Source organism: Anas platyrhynchos, chromosome 5, assembly GCF_047663525.1.
Source record: "Anas platyrhynchos isolate ZD024472 breed Pekin duck chromosome 5, IASCAAS_PekinDuck_T2T, whole genome shotgun sequence".
In the NCBI taxonomy this organism is placed as follows: Eukaryota; Metazoa; Chordata; class Aves; order Anseriformes; family Anatidae; genus Anas; species Anas platyrhynchos.
The window spans coordinates 50,254,944-50,278,310 of record NC_092591.1 but is presented as its reverse complement, the minus strand read 5'-3'; the positions used below and the strand labels follow the sequence as shown (position 1 = coordinate 50,278,310).

The window sequence follows — 23,367 nt, the reverse complement described above, 5'->3', positions numbered from 1 at the left end:
CCTTCGTAAAACTAATTACATTTTTTTTCCTCGTTTTCTCTTGTTTAAAGGCTTTTTTTTTCCAGAACATCATTCCCTTAATGGTTAGAAACTTACTTCCAGTATCTACCTTATTTATTCATAGTCTATTTATACTCATTTATTCTTTTGCCAAAATTGTCCTTAAGTTTTAATAGCTTTTCCCTTTCCCTGGTGTTTATTCCCTTGATGAACTGATAGAGAACAATAAACACCACTCTCTTTCCAGACTATACAGGCCAAACATTTTTAGTATCCTAAGTTAGACTCTCCAATTACCTGTTTATCTTTGTAGTGTTCTTTTGAGGGTGTCCTTTTCCAAACTAATCTTTCTTGAATGACATATCAGCTTGAATATCAGAACGTAGGAGTTCCAAAAGCTCTCACTTGCAGCACACAGTATTTATTTACATTAAAGGATGAAAGTTGCCATCTTCAGTGGCAATGTTGCAGGTTTCAAGTAAACCAATCCTCAAATGTTTTGAGAAGTGGGAATCAGTCTTAAAGATAAGGCAGGAGTTAGAAGACTGTTTCTGCTCACTCATTTAAATCTCAATCATATCTATTAGCTTATTTTTAATAATAGATATTTGTTAAGATATTTGAGACAATTGAATCTCTTGGTTAAGTGGCTTTGCAGTTGAAGCATGCAGTTTTTACTACATTTAACTTCCTAATTCAATAAAAGATGACACCTTGTTTGTTAAACAAGCAGACCCCTAAAAGACATCTACTACTTTGCAACTGAAATGTGGTTTTAAAGCAACCAACCCATCTTTTATAGCTGAATAATAAAGACTTCAACTGTTGTTACACAGACAGAAAATAAAGACTTTAACAGTTGTTTAACAGGCCTTTCTGCGTCTCCTCTGATTATTGATGCTAAATGCACGGAAGTCTTCAAAAAGCCCTGATTACAGCATTCATCTATTAATTTCTTAGTTCAGCTTTATATAAATACAATGCTTTATCAGTAGAGGGGATCAATGTACAGAGATCTGAGTGCAAATGATATACCCTGTATCAGTCTGAAATCAGATGGTTAATTATCATATTCTGGAATAAGACAGACAATTCAAAGAACAAACAGTTTTGTTTTTGACAAGTCTACAGAGTTAACGTTAGTGTCAGAGTTTTGATATTCTGCACAGTTATTCTCCACACGGTGGAGAATCTACCTTGCAAAGGCAAAACATCATTTCAGTGCAGCAGCAGCACAGACAATTTGATAATTTTAGCCACATAATGAAATTTTTTAAGTTCTCTAGTCAGTTTTCACAAATATATTGTCTTACAATGATCCTTATTTGAGCAAAAACATTATGCTATGAACTTCTGTTTTTTGTTTTGTTTTGTTTTGTTTTGTTTTTTTCCCGCTTATTCAGTTTGTAAATATAAAAAACACCTACCACAAAAGAGTTCTAAGCACAAGACATGCCAACGCCTTTCATTTCCACAGCTTGAGAGCTGACACACAACTATTCAAGACTGGCAAATATGGACAGAATATAAATGGAAAAAAAGGCTTTAAAATCATTTTTTATTTTTATTTTCATATTTTCTATTATTCTTTTATCAAGAAATAATGTGCATCACGCAAATTGAATCTGTTTTTCAGCAATATATTTATATAGTTTAATCATTGACACCTCCTATTCAGCTTTGAAAGTGGAGGTTACCTGAAGACATTTCTTCTGAATAGAGACTCCTCTGGTTTGGAGGGATGGGAAATCCAGTTGTTTCATCCTTTTCACATTATATATATATATATAATATATTGATATATATTGATATATATATATATATATGTATATCAATACATGAAGTTTTTAAAATCAGAAACAGACAACTTTCACAATATATTCTACCCTTCTCAGCAGCATCCTCACTAGTTTTCACTTAGTTCTCTTTAAAAAAAAAAATATATATATATATAAACACCATTAAAATCTTAAAACTCGTGCTACAAATTTTATTCCTAACCCTGTTTGGCTTTTACCAAAAACAGCATATGGGCTGTCATATCAATCGACTTCATCCTCCATAAATACATACAGCTGTATGTATACTTACTAACTTTTCCTTTTTCTTTTTAAGAGACAGAAACCAGATGAGTTGTGAAGACTCTGGGGAACTTTTCATAGAGCTAAAGACAGAATATGCCCTTAAAGCACTTCGAAGAAGTGTTAATTACTTTATGGCTTTTTAGAAGCTGTGTCAAATACACCCACTAGCAATCTCACAGTGACGAAATCGATACAGTTCATGAAAAGTCTCCCTTTATTTTCATTTTACATGTTAAATGAATAAGACCCTCAGGCAGATAAATACTGAAACAGTGCAGTTCATTTGCCATAGCTGAAACTGTTGACCCTTGAAAGATGGAGGAAAAGCAGGGGATTTTCAAGGTCTTGCTGTAACTTTCCAAAGCAAGGCAAAACACATCTGATAAACTGTGTCTTCAAGGCAGACATTCTTGTACTGTAGATACTGAACAGCTCTGTGAACATGTGTGTAATTAGCATTTGCTGTAAATCAGAGCAAGACAAAAAATTAGTAACAACAATTCAAGTAAATTTAAAAAAATAAAATATCAATCTAGGAAAAAAAAAAAAGATAAGGACTATGTGGCAGATCCCTATTAGTAATACCACCAGGCATTGATACGCCATGATAGCAAAACATAAATAAATAAATAAAAACATAACAAAAATAACTACTAAAACAATTTAAAAAATAAATTCAACATGTTGAAACAGCAGAAGCTTAAACAATGTGGAAGAAAAACTTTCTGAAACAATATATTTAAAATCTGAGCTAACTGAGCTATTCCATATTGGATGGCCACAATCCCAGATCTAGCCCAAGTCCAATGTCTCTTTCCAACCTTCCAGGAGAGGCAAGCTAAGAGGGTGGTATAAGCCAGAGGACATATTTTAAGCCTTCCCTTGATCCTGCTGCCTCCTTTTCTGCTTCTGGGAGGCAGTAACAGCAGCCATGTTAGTTGCCTGGGCACCACCCATTGCTCTCACATCAATTCCCCATCTCTTCCCAAGAAAAGACAGTGAGTTACATGGAGTGGTATACAGGCTTGAACCTCATTTATGTGTTGCCAGTAGACTTTGGATGGAGAAACTAAATACAAGAAAGTCTACAGGACATGCCTTGCTATTGCAGAGAGTACAAAAAGACCCATGCAAGAAAAATGAAAACTTGCAGATTTAGAAATAGGAAAAACACATTCACCTGGAAAACATGTGAACCAACTTGTTACAGGAACATTTTCTGATATCTGTGAATATAATTTCTTTTTTGAATTCAGGACTAATTGTGTATTTCTTTTTTTCAACTTCGTATATAACCAGGTATATTCTTAAGGTAATAGCTAGGGAAATTTGGTGAAATTCCACGTAAACTTTTTGAGCTATATGTGACAGCCTAAAAGAAAATGTTTGTAATACATTTCCAGTAGGTGTAATACCCTCTCATAACAGTATATGGAAAAAACATCTATATCTACAACTTAAAACTAAAAGCCATACAAATGATATTTTGTTCAAATCATTGTAAAGAAAAGATTACTATGTTCATACATTCTCTCCCTAGAGTTCAACAGGAGGGGCCAGGCTAAATGCAATCCTTGGTTTACCTAGCAATAAGGAATGAACATTACTAACATTTGTTTTTGTGAATATTCATAGACTTTATTTGTACTTTTACTGTCTTCAGCATATGCAAGATAGGTTTTTATGTCCTATCTCTGCATCATATAGAGGCAAAGGGAGAGGAAAAGAGTGTTTACAGGGAAATTTTGTCTGGAATTTTAAGAGAGATTTTATGAGCAATCTTGTTACCAAATGCATTTTTGCTATTGGCATTACCTAAGATTATTACATTAATTGCATCCTAAGGCAAGTAATCCAGAGAAAAATAGAAATGGATTTGACAGTGAATAACAAAACTTGCACATGAAACTGAGAAATTGAAATTGTTTAATAGATCATAGAATTTCCTGCCCAACAAACTTACGCATTTTCATAATTTGGGAGTTTTAACCCACAGATTCACCTCTATTTCACCCAGGAGAATTTACTGTGTTTTCATTAAGGCTTAGAATCAGGATTTATTAAAGAAATTACAATGTGGAGAAGAGATGCCAATCTGTGAACTGGCAGCAAGCTAGCTGTCAGAAACCTACCCCACAAAGAGACTTGGCGAGTTTCTGTCACCATTATGCAAAGAAAGGCCTACCTAAAGCTCAGAAATGAAATCACCATTGTGACCCAGGCTGGAATTGGTCGCCTGGATCTCTGAGGAGGCAATAACAGGCTGCTCAGCTGTGTTTCAATGCCTACCTTGACATACAAACCCATGTACCAGCTTACATTTTTGGAATCTAAACAGCACACCATTCTGGCCCCTTGACAATAATGAGTAAAAAGAAAGAAAATCCACACCAGCTGTCCAGTTGCTACCATACAATGCTCACAGAGACAATCTGCAAATCTAACATGGCTTGTGGGATTGAAAAATGCCACTATGTTGTTACATTTGGATGGTTATGCTCCCTTCAACCAGATCATAGAATATCTGAGTTGGAATGGACCTACAAGGATCATCCAACTCCTGCAGATACCATTAGATTTGAGTTCAGTGGGTGTTTTTTCCATGTTTGCCCAATCTGTTACTGGAAAGAAACTCCAGTTCTGCGACAAAGTGACATATGGCCTCCTGCATGATCAGGGAGATGGAATATTTTTTTTCAAACATAAAAAAAAAAAAAAAGGCAGAACAGGGAGCTTTGCAGGGGTTTAACAGGGAAAAAATGAGAAATTTCATATTATTGAATCTAACGATCTCTTATGGCCTTTGATATGCTGAGATGTCCTTTGGGGAGTAAATGATGATTGTTGGATTGCAGCCCAAACCTAAGAAAAAAAAATCATTAATAAAAATATACTAGTCCATGTTCTTTCATCAATAGATATGTCTTATTGAATATCCTGACATTATTTATGCAACTACTGAGGATTTTAGTAATCTGAGTTGGTTATGGCTAAGTAAGTGTAACTATTCGTTAGAGTCTGCCTCCTCATCATCCTACTAACTCTTTATTTTTCATCTTACGTATACGTAAATTAAACTTACAAGAACTTGTGCATCTGAAAGCAAATAAAAAATGTGAAATGTTATACAGCATATAAAATGCAAAGTCAGATAGACTTTCTAGGAGTTTGAAATATTAGTCAAATATACATATAATGGTTTCAAAGTATATGCATTTAGAAAACAAAAAGCTTCTGGGTATGCCAACTTCTGAAAGAATGAAATAAAATATACATCAGTTTAGTATTAGAAATGCTGCACATGATAGTATCTAATATCCATGGACGGTGTTAAGATATGTTCTTCATATCTATGTTTAAAATTTAGATAGTAGATAAGCCAGTTTGATAGAGATCTCAATATATGTTTTCTTTTATTTCCCACTTATGCTTTAAGGATCTTCATATTTTGTGAAAATTAAATGGTTCTGCTGTATTGTACACATGCACTAGCCTTCAACCTATTATCCTCATATCTAGTTTACCATAGTATAAATTCACGGCTGAATATAATTTGACAAAATTTGTAATTTTCTTACAAGACATATATCTATATCAGAGTACAAATGTTGTATTTTTGGGAAGCAAAAGGGGATTTTGTTCTTGTCTCCTGGTGGCTGTATCATGTGGTGGATGTGAAGATTATTCTTGGAGCCACTGAGAGGACCAAAAACTTATTTGTAGAAACACCAAGGGAGTAACATCACTAGAAATATGAAATAGGGTTTCATTAATGTTAACAAACAGCCAAGAATAAACTTACAGATTTTTAAATCCCAGAAGATCATCTTGATCCAAAAGCCAACCATTATGACAAGTGTTCAATAGAAATCAACATACTGAAAAATCCCTTAAGGTCATCTACAACAACCTTTATCCATTTTGGGAAGTGTTAAATGTTCCTTCAGGTTTTAACTGCACTGATGCCTTATGTGTGGACATACCTTCCTACTTCATCAATCACATAGATTCCAGTGACAAAAGTCATTTCAGAAAAAAACATATCCAGAGAATGGAGAGCACATTATCATGTGCGCCTGAATATAGAAATGGTGACATGGTTTTTGGTGATGTTTTTACAAATCTTATAAAAGTCTATGAAACTTGTCAGGATGATGCTCGCAATTTTTGACAAATGTCTTAGTCTGCTTAATGGAGCAGACTTTTACTGGTGAATTGTTGACCTCCATTTATCAAAAAGATAAGATCAGGAAATCTTTGATACAAATACTCTTACAAAACTTAATTATAGTTCCCAAGCTTAATTGTATGAATTGTTCAAAATGTAGGGTGTTGTTTTTTTTGTGGTTTTTTTTTTTTTTTTTGGAGTGAAAGCAATTGTACTGTATTACAGAATTAGATCTATGATATTTTGTAATGGTCTGAAATCAACTGGATTCAACCCTTCTGATAAAACATGCTGTGATACAACTACAGAGTGTTCCTTTGTGCAACTGTTCAGCTTGCTCCTTCACTGGCTAGCTGACCTTCATCCCAAAACCATTGTTCATGACCTCATTTTTGCAGTGGCAATGAGTCAGATATTAACTTGGATTTCTAGTTTAATCAGCAAATCTCTTGATAAAATAGGCAGTTGAAACAAGCAGCACATCTCTATTGATATATAAATTACACATAGCAGTAGCTGCCTGCCCTTGCTTGGGATGAACATCAAGGCAAGTACGTTTCCAGCAGTGGTTCTCCTCTAACTCCTTATAAGACCATATAATGGATATAGTGAACACTGAGGGTTTCTGTTGATCTATGGTGGAAAAAAAAAAAAAAGAGCAATATTGTTAAAAATCCAAGTTTAGTCATTCCCAGATGGGATGCCAGGAAAGGATTGTCCTTGCCAGTCTCTCAGCTTGGTAGGTTACATGGCACTAGCCACCACAGGGCCTTGTCTTGGCCCAGGCCCACAGACACTAACTTTATTGTCTCTGTTAAGCCTTCACTTTGATTGTAGTTGATGTCATCTTCCACATCCAATAGAAAGAACGTGGCTATAATGAATATAAACATCACACCAATGTTTTTTTTCTCTTTTTTCCCCATTATTACCTAGAAAAATATGTCACTCTCAAAAAGGATCAAATAAATCCAGGTATTTGCTCCCAGATGTTAAGACATACACTAAATTACCAAAGCCAGTATCTTTTTTTCTCTTCAGAATATCTCTCAAGAGTATCATTAAAGAGCAAACCATAAATTGTGCAGCAAAAGTAGTGATGTCATTTCTAGTGAAATGAGACATGCATAGTCGTAATTGTCACACCTATCAACCATTTTGATATGTGCCACTGTGTCTAAAGAAATGGACTTTGTTTAGACTTTAAAAGGATTGGTGACTTGTTTCCTAACATTTTAAATTCTCAGCTACCTGTAGACCTTGATTCTGCATGTAATATGTGGTCTTATTCAGGAAAGCAGTTTGTTAAGGATTTCCTGAATTGGAGCTGAAAGACTTCTAATCCTTTGAATAGTTTCACTGACTTAGGAGAACTTTTCAATGTACTGAGTTCACAAAAAAATGTTTTTTTTTCAATTTCACATTTCTAAGTATTTTCTTCATTTAACATTTGCTGCAATGAAAACGAAGGAATATTCCATAAAATTACAGAAAGTGAACTTAATAAGAATAAATGCAACATACAGCTCTTCTCATAAGAGATTTGATAGAGTTTGTAATTTAGATTCTTCAAGACAGTCACTATAAACCAGAAATATGTAGTATTGTATCCAAAACATCCTGTGTATTACTACATTCATAGAATCGTAGCATGTCTCGGGTTGGAAGGGACCTTAAAGATCATATAGATCCAACACCCCTTCCATGGGCAGGGATGCTGCCCACTAGATCAGGTTGCCCAAGGTCTCATCAAACCTGGTCTTCAACATCTCCAGGGATGGGGCATCCACAACTTCTCTAGACAACCTGTTCCAGTGCCTCACCACCCTCTGAGCGAAGAAGTTTCTCCTAACATCTAATCTAAATCTCCCTTCTTTTAATTTAAAACCATTACCCCTTGTCCTATAGTTATCTGCCTGAGCAAAAAGTCACTCTCAATCTTTTTTATAAGCCCCCATCCTTTATAAGTACTGAAAAGCTGCAGTGAGGTGACCCTGGAGCCTTCTCTTCAGGCTGAACAACCCCAGCTCTCTCTGCCTTTCTTTACAGGAGAGGTGCTCCAGCCCCTTGATCATCTTCCTAACCTCCTCTGGGCCCACTCTAACAGGTCCTCATCCTTCTTTTGGATGGGGGGCCCCAGACCTGGATGCAGCACTGCAAGTGGGGCTTCACAAGGGCAGAGCAGAGGGACACAGTCAACTCCCTTGACCTGGTCACAAATCTTGGTACAACCCAGGACGCAGTTGGCCTTCTGGGCTGCAAGCAGACACCGCTGGGTCATGTTGAACTTTTTGTCCACCAGAACACCCAGATCCTTCTCTGCAGGGCTGCTCTCAAAGAGCCTGTGCTCATGTTTGGGATTGCCCCAAGCCAGCTGCAGCACCTTGCACTTAGGCTTGTTGAAAAAAAGAGCATAAAGTTTTTAAAAACTCATTTTATTTGGAATCAAAAGAAATTTTGTACAGTTTAAAGTATAATTTAAGGAGTATAGGAATTTATGGTAACACAAAATTTATTTTTTATATTAACATTTTTTAAAGTTGCTCAAATTTATTATGTATTCTATGCTATAATTAAAAACCTTAAGGAACCGTTTTTCAGTGGGAACAAGATGAGATTTTAATACTTGTTCTAAGTAAGATATTTTTCAAAGTAAGATATTTCAGTACTGTCAAACTTATTTCTTGTTTCTTCTTCAGAAAACAAAGATGTAGTAGCAGCTTTACTATATGCAAAGACGGATTTCCATCTTTCTGTTTTACTTTTTTTATCAGTAGTTCCATCCTCAATTTCCTTGCAACATGATGAGAATGTGAGAAGTTATATTAGTTTTGAAATTTTCAATGATAAAAGCTTATCCGTAAAACTCCTGTTCTTTGATTTGTGCACAGAGTATATGGCTTTTTACCCCATATTTTGATATCATTTTTTTTCTCAGGTGTGTATTTCACAGTGCAGCATCTTACATTATTCTATATCATTCTGAAATATCATATGTTCAAAACAGGCAATGAATCATTCATATTAATGTACTAGTATAACTTGAACATCTTGCACATCTTTGAATTTAAGCAGGTCTACTTCGCTCATGCTGCTTAGCTGCTGGTGTAGCACATTTTCATATGACAGGAATGACACCAAAGACCCCAGACAAGAAGGTGCGTGGGCACTGGCATGGCTAGAGGTTCTGTGGTTGTGCCCTGATTTTAAGTAAACTGGAATTTCTGAGTTCCAGTAAGACGTAGGCAATTGGCAAAAAAATGCAGTACAAATCTAACCTCTTAACCTTGCTTCCTATCTATCAAAAAATAAAATTTATGTGTTCCAAATGCAAATAATTTTTCCCACTATGATAATTATTTCTTCACAATTAAGAAAAATATATGTACATCTGATTTACCTGTTATTCTAAATTTGTCATTTTTAACCTCTTCCTACCCACTTCTTATTAGGTCTTCTTTAATTAATACTATTACAAGGTTTTGTTTGTTTGTTTGTTTATCTGTTTGCTTCTGAATTCCTGTGATAAATACTGTAGAGGTTCCACATGAAAAGCAGTATGAATTTTCTAGGCAGGAAACAGTCAGTGTTATAAGTGATGCATACACATTACAGATAATTTCATACAAGTCAGCATTCTTCTTATCCAGAACTTTGAACCAACCTAAACATTCTAAACAAAGTATACATAATGTCTATAAAAATGCACAGTACACACGCTCCCTGCTCCGAAAACTTGGTACATTCACATAGGCGCTGTGCAAAGATGCCCAAGCTGCAGCAAGCAAATTTCATGTCCATTTGTTATCACAGGCTGTTTGCAGATAGTAACCGTGTTCATTGTGCAAATTGCAGCCAAATTTCTCTGCAGCTCATTTAATTACGGGGAAGGCAGAGGTGGACCAGCATCCAAGTGGAACAGTGCCCTCTCCTGTTCTGCCAGTCTGTGGTTCACCCTGAAAGATTGATTCCTTTGCAAATAAACAGGTACTTCATGCGAGCACTCAGATATGTAAAGCTCAGTCACTCAGGCCGTCAGCAGAAGAATACATAAAAATACTTAAAACTAGCTTTTTCACCAAGTAGAGATCATCTGTAGGTTTCTTATAGTAGCATTCATTATAGATACCATAAAGTGTAGACACAGTTTTTTATCCATTGTCTAGCACAGAGACTGGGTCATGATTTTTAGCATGTGAAGATCATCTGTCTTTAAATAAATATTAAAAACAAACAAACAAACAAAAAAACACACAGTATAAACCTACAGACTGCAATTGTCTTTGGTAATGCTTTTGTTCTGTTTTGATGCTTTGATGACAATTTGAAAAGCCTTGGCTGCTGTGCTTTTTCCACAAAGCAATTGTCACACTTCTTGAATTCTTGAGCACTCACAGGACCAGCTGTTGATAGACTCTCTTTTATCTTTCCGTTGAGGCTCTGACATTACTTTTTGGTATTATTCCTTCAAAATGCTTTTGATGTTAGCCTCAACAACAACAACCAAAAACTATAGTAAAAATGGCTAGGGAAGAGGTTGGTAAGGGTGAGCGAGAAAGAGAGATTGCAGTGTAACAATATTCTGACTCCAGTTCTGAAAACAAATTAATCCATTTATCAAAAGGCCAGTGTCACCTTAGTGAAAATTTTCCCTAAAGAATTTGCATTTCTTCTTTTAGTTTTTAATTTTTCACTTTTCAGGTTCATATACCAATGAGATTATTGTGTGATGGGTGCAGGGGAGAAAATGTGCAGGCTTTGAAGTAGAACAGCTGGAAAATAATAATGATAATATATATATTTTTAAGAAAAACAAACAAACAACAAAAAAAAAAAACCACTACATATTCAGAGCACACGCACACAATGCAAAAGAAACCTGACACTAGGAAATCCGAGTTTTTCTAATCTCTAGCTGAAGTCATTCTTTGACTGTTAACTGGAAAATAAGCTGCACCTCCCCAAAAACCTCCCAAAATATCATGCAATGAGGACTTTGTTCTGGGCAATAATTAGAGGACGACAGAGTTCAGACTTCAATCAGCCTGTCAATCTATCACAAGCTCTATGTTGCTTTCAAAGGAAATATAATATTTTGAATGAATCTTGGGACAGTTCTCTGTATTTCTTGATATTTCATCCTTTACTTTGTCAGCTGAAATCTGCTGCCTTAGTCTTGTTAACTTTAGTTGACTCTACTGTAATCTACTTGCCTCAGAGCAGGTCTCACAATTTTTTGCTATAGATAAGCGTATAACACAGTAACAGTGGGCTGATGCTGTTCTTGAACAGAAACAAACAAAAATGTGCTGATAGTGCATTTTTCTTTAAAATTCTAACAGTATTTTAGCACTTGTAATGTTGTGTATATGCAGTGAAAATTATTCTTTAGGTATTCGACATAATCAGAACAACTTAGCTGTATCGTAGGTCCAACATTGGCAATAATTCATTGCAAATTAGCTTATTTTGTTGCCAGGTTGTTTTTCGTGGTGAATTTTTTGTTTGTTCTTTCTTTCTTTGTCTAAAGCCTAACTACCTGGGCAAGGTGGTTAACTACCAAGAAGTAACTGATTTTTACTGCTAGTTAAGTGGTAGTGAAATCTGAGCCCTTCTGACTGGATTGTGCTACAATTCTGTAAAATTCTCAGTGGACTCATGGGTAGGATTTTTTGATAATTTCTCAGCAGCTGGTTTGTGAAAATAGACAGGTGACCTTGAAGACATTTATGTATCTTCTTTCTTCATTTATGTTGATAAATATGTATTTAGGCTTTCATTCTTTTTTCTCCAGAAGTTTTCTGTTGCTTCTCATTTTTTTGTGTCTCTTTTTCCTATCCTTATTTTATGTTGAAGGTTTTTCATACTTGGTGTTCAACATTAGGTTTCATTATTATTTAATATTGCTTCATTCTAAGTGAATAAAAAAACCATGGAGCTGTTCAGACTACGAATATTTGAACAGTGAACGTATGATATGAAAGTAAGTCATCACAGGTGCCTAAGTTTATACTAAAATATTCATATACCTGCATCTATACCCATTTGTGAACACAAAAGCTTGTTTTTCACAATTTATAACTGACGTGAACCAGCTCATTCAAGTACTATAAATCACATTCAATTAACTCTCAGTCCCCTATAGACAAAATGAAGCTTTTTTTTTGTTTCATTTTGTTTTGTTTCTGTTTGAGTTTGAATTATTCAAATTCTCATCCTTTTTTTTTTTTTTTCTTGTCAGTAAGCAGTGCAATTGGATTCATTTACACCAAAGCCAACCTGTTGAGTGAAATAGGGTTACTTCTAATGCTTTTTTTCTCTGACTGCCTGCAGACAAGAAATATTGAAAAGCTTATGTTCCAGTACAAGCTGTAATGAAGTCTGAGTTTGAAATTCTTCTGTATCTAAGAGGTAGCAGGTTTATTTTGAAGACATTGGACACTTGGTAGAACTGTCCATAAATGTAACTCTCCAAAGACCCATCTTTAAATCAGTGTAATTTCCACTCAAGCTCAGTCTGAAGCTCAATCTTTAAAGCAAAAATGTCTTACAATGCCTTGAAAAGGCAGAACAATAATATACAGACTGCAATTCCATGCTCTATTATACCACTCTGTTTTCTTGATTGTGCTTTCAAGTATCTATCCAATTATTGAAAAGGATGGAAAAAAAATCCCATGTGGTGTGGAAAACACTGTTAAATTAAGATGTGATATTGAGATAGATTTGAAGAGCCCTTCACTTAAATCAGATTTATTGCTTCCACCTTGTTAACCTTTGTCCTCAGTCACTGACCATTTTGTTACTCACTGGGCCATAGGCTTCACATTTATGGCTTTTTTAAAGTGCACTTGTCAGCTTCCACTATAAATCCTGACATTTGTATCATCTCAGAAGCTTAATATAAAATGCCGTGAGTACCCAAAATGGTGTCACAAGCGTAAAAAAGCATTTCACAACACTAAGGAGCCACCACAAGTGTCCTTTGCTAATTATCAATTGAACAAATGGAATTAGATTAATGTGGCACAAGGCAAACATTGCAGCCTTAACAGACTGGAAAAATAGATAGTGCTTTGAAATGCCCATTATCTAGAGATAACCCTTGGAGTACGTCTGGCAAAATCATTTTTAAGCAAAATGAAATAATTAAAATAAAAGGCTGGTCCTTTCATTGTCCACAGAGAGCCACCAGAAGAAAGTGGGTTTTTCCTGCAGCTATTTATCATAAGGACTCTGTTCCTCAGTGCAAATGGTCAGCCCAGAACTCATCATTTTATATGTGAAACTAGAACGCCTTTTTCCTATGTGCTTCACAATTCCTTACACTAAATTTCATATGCTATTTTCATTACTCAGCCAGTCTTCTGTAGTACTTTAGCAGTGCTTCACTGTCTGCCCTTATCCTTTCTATCTTGAGTAAATTCATATCAGAAGCAACCTCTGTTACCTTCCTGCTCACCTCCTGTTCCACATCCTTTACAAATGTGTTAAGCAGCACAGACAGTGAGACAGCACCCTGCAGAACTGCACCAGGGACCCCGTTCCAACCCAACAGGTGACTAACTGTTCTTGTTTCCTGTATCTTCTGTGTTTGAAGCAGTTATTTGCCTATGACAGGTCTTCCTCTTTTGCCCCATCACTTCATGGTTTCTTTAAAGACTCTCAAGAGTTGCTGTGGGAAAAGTCATTCAAAACAGAGGCGTCAGGGTATGAAAGAACTAAGGGTGAAAGTAGGAGGCCAGTACCTGTTTCAGGTCTCATGAAGTGAATTCCCTCCCATGCGAGTACTGGCCTTTGAAGTTCATTATTCGTTTTTTCCATAAACTTTGCCATAGAAGAGAATATTTAACCCGAATGTGCTCAGATAGAGGGGAAGAGTTCGGAGAAGTGAAAAAATACATACAGTGGAAAATAAGCATAACGAATAGTATTTGCTTTCTATTATTACTGCTTTGGCAGTGGTCAAAGTCGTTTGAGAATTCTGCACTCTTGGCTGTCTTTGAACAGTTCTCTATTAGCTGGGGAAGTAATTGACTTCATAGTGTCAGGGGTTTTTAAGTCCTTTCACAGTGTTCTTTCTGCAAAAGCTTCTGCCCTAATTTTTCCTCACGTCACCTCATCCCATCACGCTCTCATTTCCATCCACTCCACTCATTTGGCACTTCACCATGCTACTTCCTATATTTGTATTTTCTCCTGCATGCCAAGAGTTTTCCATTTCCTTCTTCATCCTCTTTCTTGTAGCTTCCTGGTTTTGTGTTTCTGATTTCTCTACAAGCTATAACCATTCAATTTAGTCTCCTCCGTACAATGTACTAAGCAATTCAGTATTCCTTATAACATGCACAGAAATCAAGTGTATACTTGTTAAGAGTGTAGCCACAGGACTCTTCTGAGTGCATTTCAGGATGTTCCTCTCTCTGTTCCTCAGAAGGCTGTGCTTGCAGCTACTTAGGAAGATTTCAGTGAATACTGAGCACTGCATTCAGTGTTATGTGAGTAAGATGCTGCATTCTAGGAAAAGCCTAGGGAGTTCAAAGCTAAGTTCACCTTCATTTACTTGAGAATCAAAACCAGTCTTTGTTCTCAAGAAGCTTCTTGCTTGAAAGGAAATAAAATGTGTAGGCTTCTGAGAAAATTCATATATATATTGTTTGTTCTTAAGACGTGGAGGAGTTTGTAAACAGCTTTGACCTTATATTAACCACTTAATTGTACAAAAGAATTGCAATGACAGTATAAATCACAACTAATCCAGAACAGAACATTCTGCAGGTGTCAGATACAATGGCACCAGTCAATGCCGTAAGACAGGAGATAATATAGTTTGTTTTCTTTTGTTCTCTGAAAGGTACACAATATACTCTTTCTCTGTTTCATCAGACAACACAATTGTGACTGTTTTCATCGTGTTGAAAGTGTTTATTTTCAGTTTTCAAGAAAAGGTTTTTATTTCCCAATGCAACCTCACATTCTTATGAAGCAATGCAATTGCAACACATAGTATGAGGATCAGGGGTTCAATAATCAAAGATTTAAATATCACAGTAGTAAGAGCTGTACTCGTAGCTCAGCTGAATTAATTCAGTGAAAATGAAGTTCTTCCTTCAAATTCTCATATCGTAGTGCTGTATAATTCTTTGTGATAACAAGTTTACAGCCAGGGTCACTGCAGTGAGAATCAACTGCTGCTCACCCACGTGAAAAAAGAGGCTGCTGAATCCCCATTAAATACAGACGCCTAACAGAAATGCAGAGGTCTTTGGCATAAAGGGAGTTTAGCCTATTTAAGGTTTTATAGCTAAGGACTGTGATCTTCAAATGGATACAGATCTGAAGTGAATCTTAATTTAACGATGAAGTAATTAATTCACATGGTAGAGAGTGGTTTGTTGTGTTTTTTTGTTTTGTTTTGCTTTTGTTTTCTTTCCTTCTTTCTCAAAGCAGCCTGAATTTTATGTTATCCTTACTTTCTAGAGAGTATTATAAAAATTCAGGGATAATGTACCTGGGTGTTATTAAATATGTCGCCCTTCTATTTCAATCTTCAGGTTGTTTTTGTTTTGTTTTTATTTTCACAGATTTTCTGATGAAAAATCTAAAATATATTAATATCAGATTTCAAGCCTTTTAAACAACAGTGGAAATTCTTGAGGAAATCATTAGGTTTATGCAATTTCTATTATAATATGAATGCTTGGATAATAACTGTTCTGGGGGAAAAAAAATGGAAAAAAGAAAAGAAAAAGAAAAAAAGAAAAGAAAAGTGACCAAGTGTATATTTATTTTGCAATTTTATATCAAGCTTGGCATTAATAAATATTAACATGTAGCCTTCTATTATTTGTCTGTCAACTCTAGTGCCCGTAACTCTTTTCCAATCTTTAGCACTGAAATTAAAATTGTAATTTCAGTCCTAACCAGGCTAGCTTTTAGTGAGTCTATCACGCTGCAAGTCCAAAGAGAGGATGGCAAAAAGCTGTTCTCACCAGTCTTCTTTCATAAGTACAGAAGTGTAGAGCTAGTTTCCAGACCTACTGTCCCATTCAGATCTAACATAAATATTTTTAGCAGATTTCTTCTCTGATTTCCTGTCCATCAGGAATATATTTGCAGGTTAATTAAAAGTTTATGCTTAGCTGAGATTTATAAAGTCTAAAATCAAAAGCTAAGGAATTCAAAGAGAATGTGAAAACTGAGTGAAGGAATTTTAATTGTTCACAACTTCCTTAGCACATGATGCTCTTCAGAATGAGAACTATTTCTGTGTGAAGAGCTTTCCCTCCCGAAGACCTGCTCTCCTACAACAAAAGCATTAGGCTTGCTTTGACATTAAGCAATGTTAACAGGTTATATTAGCTTCCAGAGGCTTTTCTTAATATATATATATATATATATATATATATATATATATATATATGTATATATATACTGTCCTGCTTATTTTCCTTATCCCCAGTATCTCTGTATGGCATTCCACACTGTTTTAAAATTGGCTTGTAATTGATTTTTATATAGCCATCGGTGTCAACAGAAAAGACTGACACAATAAAAGCTTTTATTTTTTGTATGTAAGAATAAGAATATAGGAAACACTGAAGAACACACAGTTTTGTGCTAGAAAAAAAAAAAAAAAAAAAAGAAAAGAAAAAAAAAAGAAAAAAAAAAGAGAGAGAGGGAGAGATTATTCCACATTAGAAAGACAACAATAATTAAAATTCAGAACTAAGCTAATTGATGGTCAGAATCCATTCTTAATTTTGATCATCACATTATACATACGCTTTCTGATAGCTTCTTGATTATTATTGATGCTTCTTTTAAATCTTATCAAAGAGGAAAAAAACACCAACTTTCTTTTGTCTGCTTCTTAACTACTGCTTTCAAACCAAAGCAAAAACAGACCAAGAACAGCTTCAAATCTATCACTACAAAAATTTGAAGTGTTCAGCCACAGGTGTTTAAGGACATGAAGCCTGTTGTAGGATGTTACTGGCTCAGAGAGAAGGGGTACACTTGGGGCTGGATCTTGTGGGGTCAAAGGGGTGCCCTGCAACAGCCAAGGACTGAGGTCTCTGCTTTCTCCTCTGCCCCTGCAAGTCAACAAAATTGCATTTTCAGTCCTCTTTAATCTCAGCACTATATACGCATTTGTGGAAAACACCTCGGAAGAAGGAAGAAAGCAGTGTACTAACATCTAGTACACTAGCAAGGAGTGAGGGTGAACTCCCCAGCAGGGACTGACCAGAATTTACAGTGCCAGGAGTTCCTACCGATGGCATGAAAATGTTGACTTTACAAGTTCAGCACATAAATTAAATAAGGTGTTTCTTTCAACAACATCCCACTTTTCTTTTGAAAGTGTAACTGATGTACTGGCAATCATCACCAATTCTATGTGAAGAGCATGCTGTTACTCTCAACGACTTTCTGAAATGAATATGCAGTTAACCAGTGGTGTAAAATGAGCAATACTCATGCGGCCAATATTCATTTTAAGACATCTGATTAAATTTCCCTGGATCATAAAGCAAAAGATAAAAGTAATCTTAAATGGTTATCACAGTTATAAACATTTTGCATTAATTTCTAGGCTCTTGTATGTATGAAAACCAGATTTTTAATAAAAAATCAAGTGTGAGAAAATGGATGTTTCATACTAAAATATCTAAGATCTTAAAAAAATATTTTTTTCCAGATCTAAAGACTAATTATGCTAAAACTTTTATCTTTTAAAGTTTAGACAATAAGATTTAGAATAATTATTTCAGCTGGAACAAATTATAATGTTAATTATTGTTTAAAATGTTTGAAATGGGCAGAGAAGTTGATAACAGTTAAAGAACATTCCATTGTTTCAGATAAATTTGGAGAAATTCCCTTTAGTCTTAAAAATAAAAAAATCCATGACTTAACAATTATGGACTGCTTAACTTCAATTCATATCTTAGGTTTTACTTACTCATATAAATTGTTTTTATTATCGGAAGCTTCCAATTAGGCACATATTTGAGTGTAAGATATTATTACAGTACAAAATAAAAAAAAAAAAAGAAAAAAAAAAGAAAGAAAGAAAAATCATAATCATCAACTTAACACTCTAGGTTTCTAGTAAATTTAAAAAATAAAAAAATAAAAAAATTACTAATTTTTAAAAGCTGGTGGCTACTTATCATTTGAAATGACTGCTGTGTGGTTGGGTTGGCTTCTTGTTAGTCAGAATAACCATCCATGATTCCTAACCAACTTGTAGAAGAAGTTAAAATGAACCACTGTGACAGCACATCTGAAGTAAATGTATTTGTGTGATACAAAAGACCTCTAATATGATCTGCATTATGCCATGAAATGGAACTTTGCTGGAAGCCTTTAAAAATAAAACTAGGTAAAGCATTTTAAAATAACAAAAAAATAAATAAATAATAATAATCAAAATTAATTGTATAGAAATGCAAGGAAAGAAATTGTGCATGTGTACTATTCCTACTTCATCCAAAGGATTTGCCATAACTCAAGAGATATCCAGAAATGTTTCAATTCTGCTAACCAGTTATTGTTTTCATTTAAAGGAACTGTCAGGAAAATATACTGATAACTACTTTCATTGCATTTTTTGCTGTTTAATTCATTGCAAAACATTTGCATAGTACCACAAATTTAAAGGTAACTTCAGAAACACACTGATAAAACATGTTTCCCTCCCAGTCCTAATTACACTATATGATTTGTTACCAAATATATTACTGTTTGCAGAGGACTCACTTTTATGTAATTCCAAGCAGTCTCCAAGTTGGTGTGCTAATTTTCTGGTCCTGGAAACCAGGCAAGGAGCTGCCTACATGAAAAGAAAAGGTGACTCCCAGGGAAATGTCTTCCTAAAATGCTGTCCATCCACTCTTTAATACTGTAATTGGTGCTGGAAAAAAGGTAGAGTGATCTGTTCAAAATATGGGGTACAGAACTTTCTCTTTTTTGAGGATACTTGCCAAAGATTATTATTTTTTCCTGATGATGGGACATATATTGAAGCTCCTGTTCAAAGTCACAAACTGCAATTGAAGTCAAGAATTTTAGAAGAAATCGATTTTAAGGAAAGATAGAAGAATTAAATTCATATGAAGACAATTAAAAAATGTTCTGAAAATACCGTTCTGTGAAAGCACAGAATTCTGATTTTCAGAATCTTTTGTTCAACAAAACAACCTTGAAAGTTTAGCAGGGTTCAAACAAAAACAAAATCTCAGCTAACCTGGAGTGAGCTTTATAAATGTCAGCCTGTCCTCTATTTAGCATTGAATGTTTTCATATTCATTTTTAATATTTGTAAATATCTACGTTCGGCTTGCTACCCCGAACTTCTGAAAACTCTACAGATAACCAGGGAAATGATTGTAGTGCAGCTATGGGAAAAGTAAACAGTGCAATTTGATTACCTATTCTACAAAGGCATACTGATGGAAGAATACAAACAAGGCAAAAAAAGCACTGCAAAGCTACTTTTCATTTAATAGGTAACAATTATTAAGGGCTAAATTCCTGTTCAAATCACGAGTTTAAAGTAAAATTCAATTATTTTTAATAGTGCAAATAATTAACCACACAGTGGAAAGAAAACATTGAATCTTTAACTCGATGGCTTCGTATGAAGGCGGATCCCTTTCTGACAGATAATCTTCAGCCATGCAAGAGTCATGTCTTTATGAAACCAATTTATTGAGCTGAGTAGAGGAGTAAGTGTGTCAAATTTAAGGATTGCTCAAACAGAAAGGCTCTGATTAGATGACAATTGTTTCCAAATACAAGCTTCTTGAACCAGAGAAATGAATATATCTTTTTATTTTTTTCTTAATTTGTCTTCAAGTTTTAGCTTTTTCATATTACAGCCATATCACTAGCCTTTTACAATAAACCAGTTACCACTAGAAGATACGTATTTTGTTCACATCTTTGAAGATAAAGCTGTTCACTTCAGCAGTCTTTTAGGCTTTGTGCCCCATTATGTATCTGTAACTTGAAAGCATAAGTAATCCTGCTGCATTACTTGGTACAGCTATTTAAATGATTTATACTAATGTGCATTGATACAATCTCATTTTAGATTTCTTTACAGCATTTGTCAGATTTGTCTATCAGACCTGCTATCAAGGTCCCATTTATCTGTACAGCATATTCACAGTTCTTAGTAAAATTACCTAATTCTTCAATGCCATTTTATTACTGCTATAATTTTGCTAGGTCAAAATTCATCCCATTTCAAGATTTTTTTCCAAGCCTTGAGTACCACTGAAGCTTTCAATATAAGGGTTTGTGCCCATGGATGAAGTAAAATCCCATCCTCTGAGGCTATTTGTCAGTTGTTTATAATTATTTTTGGGTGACCAGTTTAGGAGTCTTTGAAAAACATCTATTCATCATGTCTATTAAGAATTTGTCCAACATCTGTAATTATCCTTTTCTTATTCAGAAATTAAATATCTATGTCAGGACTTGTTAATCTTGTATAAAACTCATTTTAATGGAAATGCCTAGAGAGCTGTTTTGTTAAACCAAATATTGTTTAGAGCTGAAAGAACCCAGCTACTACCGATCTATTTTCAGTAGAAGTTAAAAAAGGGCTCTCTATAAGGGACTAGATACTCCTGTTTTCCCAGTACACAGTAGTTAATGGTATTTTTGTTTGTTTGTTTGTTGAAATTAAATTTGTCACAGAAGGATTAAATAAAACTTCTGGACCACACAAGTACAATCTTTTAATCCCATTTAAAAAGATTATAATAGAAATAGATTTGAAAACTTGTATAAACATTCCTCCAAAACTGGGATTAATTTTCAGTTTTGGCAGTCTCCTACTCTGTCCTTCAGTTACGAAGTCATTCAGAATGAAATGCTAGCTTAGATTTCCACTCATCTACTCTGGGATTCAGAGATTTAGTATTCAGTTATTCTGACATCACACAGAAAACACAGAGATTCCATTTTCTGTTAGCTGTCTTATGGTGCTCCCAAATAAATCATTGGCATTTACACCCACGGATTTGGTGTCCTGAACCCAATCAACAGACAGAAAAGAGGGATCATTAGATGGTCCATTAGATTGTTCAAAAGAGAGTCCATTAGATGGACAAGGAGAAAACAAAATTGTTATTTAAATAGAATATATTTCAGTTTATTTAAGCATAGTTGCTTCTATGCTGTAGTCATTTCCCTCACACATGCTTATTTCTTGAGAAGTCCACAGTAATGACTGGGGAATTTAGTAGTATGGTCTTCCTAGGGAATTGATTTTGTCTGTCTAGAGAACTAGCATTCTTTTTAAATCACATCTTTACAATGTTTAGTTAAAAATTGGACATCTATGTTACATGTCTTATTTCAAGTAAACTTTACCAATTTCCCTTATATTTTCTAGCATAAGATGATAGATAGTATTTTATATTGTTACAAATATAACCTTATAGTTAATGTGTTATGCATACATATATGTTGAACATCGTTTAACATACTGGATAGATCAAATAATCCACGCACTTCACTGTGCATTTACCTATTAGAATAAGTGGCTGATATATTACTAAAGCAGAATAAATAATGAGATAAATTTAGTAATTGTCATTAGCTACTTTGACAGTAATGTTGAGATACCCTGATCATCCCTCTTCTTCCTTTAGAATTGCTACGTAATCTTATTTGGAAAAAATGCTAAAGAGATGCAATAAAATAAATAATAATGACAGTTGATAAGTCTATTAATTCACTCAACTTAAAGCTGATTTAGGTACTGCTGATGGGCAGTACCTAAATGTCATCAGCTAGAGGTATTAGTGAATTCAAATTCTGTGAAATAAAGAAGTAAGGAAAGTAGTTCTTCCCTATTTATTTTATTACCCATGATATAATCCAGTTGAAAAACAAACACCATGACCCCAATATTTTTTCGAAAACACTTTGAGAGATTTCAATATCAGTTTTACCTTAATACGTGCTTCTTTCTTATTCTCTGTATAATAATATAGATTCTTGAAAATGGGGAATCATCATGTGTCTAGGCAGGGCTATGCTTGCAATATGGTGCAGAATGCCACGAGGTTCTCTTTCACAGTACTGAAGATTCAAAAGTATCACTTTAGCTGTAGCACAACGTTGTTAGATAAAGTATTTTTAAATATTCTGCTGAAGAGATTCAATTATTTCTTAACAATATGTTTATTTTTTTATGGAATTTGGGAATGTATGGAATTTGTGAGTTCTAAAATTATTTGATTCCTATGTGCACAGTATGGCTTACTGATGCCTTACAGGAAATTGGGGGTTAACTGCCTTCTCAGTGGTGCACTAAAAAAAACCCTGGCTTTGGAAAGTCAAAACAAGCTCTCAGAAGAGTATAGAAAACTCGTTAACAATAATAATGGTGGAAAACATTAAAATATTTTTATAAGATGCAATGGTAGAGAAGGCGATTGTGAAAGTACTTCTGTAGGATACAACTATTTAATTACAGCGACAAATCTGTCTAGAAAGATACGGGTTTTCTTTTCATAAGAGCAAAATAGCACAAATTGTCTGAATTACTGTTGAACCAGTTGATCTACTACATTTCTTTTCTGTTATGTGCTAGAATCATCTCTTTCAGCCAACAAAATTCTACCTGATTTGAAACTAGTTCTGCTGAACATGAGTCACTTTTTCACACACCGTTCATTTCACCTAAATCCATTATTTTCATCTTTGAGTGAAAAAAAAAAAAAAAAAAAAGGAAAAAAGAAAAGTGTGTATAAAATAGAGCAGCAGATTACTTTTCTTTGCATGGCAGACACAGTATATATTTTGCATACTGACATTTGCAAGCCAATGTGCTTTGCAAAATAATGTAAATTGTTGCTTTTAAGGGGGAAGTTTGTGTAAACTTATGTACATGTCAGATTAATATAGCGATTGTATTAACAAGGACAGAATTGCTTAAACACTAAAGAAAATAATGTAAATTTATCTAGGTGATACATATTTATAAGGCACATACTGATGCATATCATGAGCTATATTTATTTAATTTAATAACAAATAAGCAGTTTGCTTCAACACGAATACATTTCTCAGACTTTCTTTATTAAAGGA

General features: G+C 34.5%; 1 protein-coding gene across 3 annotated transcripts in view; it reads left to right on the top strand.

Moving 5' to 3' along the window:
* Nucleotides 1-23,367, top strand: part of RAG2 (recombination activating 2) — a 489,305-nt gene that overhangs the window by 87,482 nt on the left and 378,456 nt on the right. The window contains exon 3 of one of the 3 annotated variants that reach the window (XR_005266225.2): nt 8,302-9,118. The exons of the other annotated variants lie outside the window; for them this stretch is intronic. The gene's annotated coding sequence lies outside the window, so the exon portion shown is untranslated. Of the gene's footprint in view, nt 1-8,301; nt 9,119-23,367 lie in introns of those variants that run through there. 3 annotated transcript variants of the gene reach the window in all.